This window comes from Gekko japonicus, unplaced genomic scaffold (assembly GCF_001447785.1).
Source record: "Gekko japonicus isolate JY-2015 unplaced genomic scaffold, Gekko_japonicus_V1.1 scaffold2816, whole genome shotgun sequence".
Lineage (NCBI taxonomy): Eukaryota > Metazoa > Chordata > Lepidosauria > Squamata > Gekkonidae > Gekko > Gekko japonicus.
In genome coordinates, this window is record NW_015160921.1 from 187101 (window position 1) to 193202 (window position 6102).

Sequence of the window (6102 nt, forward strand, 5' to 3'; positions counted from 1 at the left end):
GTGTTGTTGTTCAGTCGCACAGTCGAGTCCGACTCTTCGTGACCCCATGGACCAGATCACACCAGGCCTTCTGGTCTTCCGCCGTCCTTTGAAGTTTGCACAACTTCATGTTCGTTGCATCTATGCAAAACCCCATGGACAGTTGAAAGAGTAAGAAGATTTAATACAAGAAACTGTTTCTTTAAGTAGTGTAATAGGGTATATTTCTGACTTTTATGGGTTAATATGTATTTATTTATTATTTATTAATTAAATTTATATCCCGCCCGCCCCAAACGGGCTCAGGGCGGCTAACAAAAGAGGCACATGCCAAAATTGAACAGCTAAAAACATAATAAAACAATCCATCACAACAAAGTGCCGGTGCTCTTGATATTGGTTCTTATCGGTCCAAGATGGGGTTCTGGTGACCAGCCTAACCCGTCAGTATAAGTTCCTGATAATACTACTGTTGTCCTTTCATGTAGAGCAGATATAGGCAAAAACTGATTAAGTTCTAAGTCCAGAGCTTGGAGAGAAAGTATAGGATTGGACAGAAACACAACTACATAATCAGCAAATGAACTAACCTTAAAAATTTCTCCTCCAATCAAGATACCAGTGATTTGGGAGTTCTGACAAATGGCCTCTGCTAGAGGTTCCATTGTGAGTGCAAACAGAAGAGGGGAAAGAGGACACCCCTGACATGTTCCTCAAAATAAAAGAAAGTCTTCAGAACCAAGACCATTGACCTGGATTCATGCTCTTGGGTTAGAATATAGTGCTTGAATTGTTTTAATAAAGTTGGGACCAAAGCCCATGTGATTTAAAAGAGCCAGTAAATATTTGTGTTCTAGTTTGTCAAAAGCTTTTTCAATATCAAGCATCCTAATCAAAGCTTGAATAGAATGATGTTTACAGTAATTTATTACATCTAATGTTTTCCAAATATTCTCAGCAATATTGCGACCAGTCATAAAACCTGTTTGATCGATATGAATGTAAGAATTAATAAACCTATTTAAACGGGATTCTAAGATGGCTGTGAAAATCTTCATAACTTTTTTACAACAAAAATCCAAAGTGGGTATCACCTTTAGAAGCTTTCATAATGCCAACATTAATATCAGATGATAAAAAGATAACGTATGAAAACTTATTGAATGAAGATAATGAGTTAAAATCTTGGGAAATGATACAATCAATGAATATTAACCTTACAAATTGGGAAAAGATACAATTAAACTCAAGAGTTCTAAAGGACAAAAAATGTCTTTCTATAAAGCAAAATCAGAATTGGATAACATATGGTTAAAATCAGAGGATAAACTGATTCAAAAATTATATAATTTCCTGCTAGTAGAGGAAACAACGGAGGAGTGGTTAAAACCGTCAATGATAACTTGGACAAAAGACATAGGGTGCAATATAAGACTAGAAGAATGGGAAAAAACATGGAGATCTATTAAATTCTTAAGATCCACGTCATAGAAAGAAAATATAATTAAAATGTTATACAGGTGGCACTGGACACCGGATAAATTGCTTAAATGCTACACTAATGTCTCTGGAAATTGTTGAAGGTGTAAGAATAACATAGGAACGTATATTCATATCTAGTGGAGGTGTGAGAAAATACAAAAATTCTGGAAAAGTATTAAGCAGCTAATAAAAGAAATTACAGGAATCAATTTGCCAATCACACCAGAAATCTTTTTACTTAATATCACACCAGAGGGGATTAAACATAATGAGTTATCTATTATACTGTACATAATTACAATCTCAAGAATAATAATAGCAAAGAATTGGAAAACAGACAGAATACCGACTAGGGAAGAGATGATTACAAAGCTTTTTGAAATAATAGAAATGGATAAGCTGAATATGTACTTGGCAGGAAAAACAGAAAGTAACTTTAAGCAAATATGGCAAAAAGTCAATAAGTGGATTGAAGAAAATGTCTAATGTAACCCCAGAATGTTGAAAAATATATGGAGTGTATGTTATGGAAAAATGAAAATAAAAATTAAAAAAAAGAACATCTTCATATCTTGATTAAGCAGTGCGATAGGTCTATATGAACCTAAACAGGTCAGATCCTTGTTTGGCTTTGGTAACACTATTGTTTTAGATGAAGCCCAAAAAGGGTGTACTGAACCGTTTTAAAGGATATTATTAAATGTATCCATAAGGGGTTTAATTAATATATCAGAAAATTTCTTGTAAAATTTGGCCAAAAGGCCATCTCGACCAGGGGATTTACCATTTTTAAAAGATTATATTAAGGACTTTCTGAAGAGTAATTGTAGCCTCCATGATTTCTTTGTGTTCATCTGAGATTTTGTGCTGTTTGAATGTTGAGCACAGAAAAGAAGTGATAGAATTAGGGTCAGGGTTGTCAGAAGTATAAATCCTTTGGTAATAAGTGACAAAAGAAGATTTAGGAGGATATAGTATGCGTTGTTCCATTAGTGTCCTTAGTGGAACTAATAAATTTGGAGGATATTTTCTTCTTTACTTTCCAACTTAACAGTCTTAATGATTTTGGACACAGTTCCCTAGTTTCATTTCAAATTAGCACACGTTGCCTCTTTCTTACAAACAGAGGTCCGGGAGGTGAGTCTGCTAGCGTGCCGCCATCACCGGAAGTCCCTGGCATTACATTTTATGACACACATGGCCCAGCCCAACAAGGTCTCATTTATGTCAGATTCAGCCCTCATAACAAATGAGTTCGATACCCCTGGCTTAGAACATCATTCTACTCTTCCCCCTCTCCTCACCACAACAACCCTGTGAGGTAGGCCAGGTTGAGAGTTTATAACAAGCCCAGGGTTACCCAGTGAGCTTCCATGGTAGAAGTGAGGATTCAAACCCAGGTCTCACCCAGGATCCTAGTCTGCCACTACACCACCCGTGGTCTTAAGGACCATTTCCCCTCTCACACATATACCGTTAAAAGCTACCACTGAAGCACAAGACAAGATAGCCATGTTCTATTCTGTTCCATGTATTTTTCCTTTACTTTATGATAAACAATTCACAATTGACAAAAACAATTGCCCCTTCAGTCGGATAATGAGACAGACAACAGTTTGGAAGTAAACAAGGGCCACTTTATTAACTATTTAACATAACATTGCAGCAAGGGACCAGCTAAGTGAGCATGGAATAGGCAAGGCAGGTGTCATTCCCCTGACCAACCTCCTTGCCCTTTTCTCAGGTGGGTCACCCAGCTCCGGTCTTGAGCCATAGGTCTGGCTCGCGACTGGCAGACCAGCAAACTGGTCACCACCTAGGAGCGCCTACCCCTGAAGTCTGCCAACTTGCAGGGAGGAGCATACCCTAAGAGGTTCCCAGAGGAAGTGATCACCATTCCCCACCCTGGACCTGAAAATCCAAAGCCAGTTCCTGATGACCACCTGTTCCCTAATGGGGAAAATGCTGTAAGGTGCTCACTGGTTACAGTTTCTTGCCCGCACCAACCTGCCACAGCCAAGACCAAGCCTCTGCTTCGGTCTTTGCTCCCACTAAAAGGCCAAGGCTGAGCTGATCCCTTGCCGCAAGTCCTACAAAAAGAACCCGTTGCCCTTGTCAGATAGGTGCACCCCTTCAGCCCTATACAGGACTTGGAACTCAACCCGTATGCCGGGGTGTGGCAGAAATTGCCCTAGACCACCCTCTGTACCCTTTCTCCTCTGGTGGTTGGCTTTATGCCTTGCAGGGTCTCCCCAATTGTGCCATAACTGGCGGGGCAGAATAGCTGACCCGACTATCTGCATTCCGGGCCAACTTGCTCTTATCATTGCAAGGTTGGCCTCCGCTTGCAACACCGTGGCCTTGCCCTTCATGGCGAGGCAGAGTAGCTGCCCAGACTATCTGCATTCCAGGCCACCTTGCTCTTTGCATCGCAAGGTTGGCCTCCACCTGCAACACCAGGGCCTTGCCCTTCACGGCGAGGCAGATTAGCCGACCAGACTACCTGCACTCCAGGCCACCTTGCTCTTATCATTGCAAGGTCAGCCTCCACTTGTAGCACCATGGTCTTGTTCTTCATGGTGAAGCAGAATAGCCGACTAGACTATCCGCCCTCCAGGCCACCTTGTTCTTATTATCACAAAGTCAGTCTCCACTTGTAGCACCATGGCCTTGTCCTTCATGGCGAAGCAGAATAGCCAACCAGTCTATATGCACACTAGGCCACCTTGCTCTTATCATCACAAGGTCAGTCTCCACTTGTAGCACCATGTCTTTGTCATTCATTGCAAAGCAGAATAGCCAACCAATCGTGTTTCAGCCTCGCAGGGCCTTCCTCAGTGGTCACTATTACAAGATAGTATAGACACACATTCAAACATATGTATACAAGTTCTTTAGTACACTTATACAAAGACCAGATGTTGTATCCTGAAATTATAAAAATAGAGGGGGGGGGAGGGGAAAAGAAACTCAAATTATTATTTCAGATGTATACCAAATCCTTATTAATTTCAACAAATGAATTTTTCAAACTAGAATTACCTTATATGTTTGTATTTGTGTTACTGGTATTAGTGATGGGCCATAGGTATAGCCATATCCATTCCAATTATTCTAAATAAAAACCATGAAATGAAATAGTGAAATTATTATAATAATAGTTTCAATTGTATACTTAAAGTAGCCTAATAGCCATGAAAAAATAATTTAACTAACAAACCTGGTAAATGAGATTTCATAAGTCTGAATGTGTGTCACTCCATCAAGATAAGGATTCTGTTACAGGCTGCTGTATTGGCTACCATATATAGTTATTCTGAGGTGATGCAATCACCAATTAACCTTGCACCATGCCAGCCAGGTGAGATGCAAGATGGGAGGGGGTGGAGAGGAGAGAAAGACCAGGAACATCTTGGGGGGGGGACAGGTCAGTAAAATTTTTTTTCAGAAAGCAGATACAGATGTTCATAAGCAGCAAGTCCAGTCCACATCTTCATTCAATCCAAAAGGAGCCCATGTCTGCAATTGATGAATCCAAAAAAACTCTCTTCTCAGGAGCACTCTGCACATGTTCGGGTTGGTGATCTGTTCCTCTGGAGAAAATGGTGGACTCTGTGTCATAAGGGTATAACTTGCTGAGGTCACCACAGCAAATTGACACTGAGTGCCCAAGGCCGGGGCACTCTCCCAGAGCCTCTTTCTAGAACTCCTTGTATTTATTTCCACAACGAACCTTATTCCATGTGTGTGTGTGTGTGTGTGTGTGTGTGCACCATGTCTCCCAGGCCCACCCTAATGTGAAAGTGATTGCAGGGAAGGGCCAACCCCACTGGGGCCCAGGAGTGCTGTTCTGTGTTTCCCAGGCCCACCCCAATTGAGAAGATGGAGGTGGTGGCTTAGAGACAGAGAAAGGGAGAGAGAAACAGAAAGACCAGCCACCCCAAACTCCAGAACAAAACCTTGGGAAAGCCTTGGCCATGCACAGGAGTCATCTTAACAGTGGGGCAAGTGAGATTCTGGCTCAAAGCCCAAACACACAAAGCCCAGGAACAGAGAGAGAGAGAGCTCACATTCGGAAAGGGTGGCCCAGGCTCACACCTGCTGCCAGCTGCCAACATCCTACTCCCAGAAAGGGTTGGCCATGCACTGCCATCTTATTGCCAGTGGGGGAAGTGAAAGAGGTTGGCTCTGGAGGACTCTCTGAAGCCAGGGAAGAAATGCTGCATGATAATGAAGATGAGCCAAGTAGTTGATTTTGGGAATTGGCCTCACACTGCACTCCCCTTGCTGGTGGTATGAGTAAAAGGGAATGGTCAGTGGGTAATTGCTGGTGGAGGAACAGTCCTACTCCCAGTCCCAACTTTTCAAGCATGAGTTTTCTCAACTCACAGACCACCCTAGGTGAAATTTTAGGTTGATTGGAATCAGGGACACACACCACCCCAGGACCACCACACTGGTAGGACTGGCATTGGCAATGCCCTGCAATCACGTTCCCAATGGTGTGAGTTGAAGGGGATGGATATGTGGGCTGTGTAGCCTGGACAGAAAACGGCTCCATGAGAAGAAAGACACCTCCCTTGAGAACTTGGACTTGGCCCCTAGGCTCACCTTGCCAGCAGACCGAGTGAGAGGGGATGG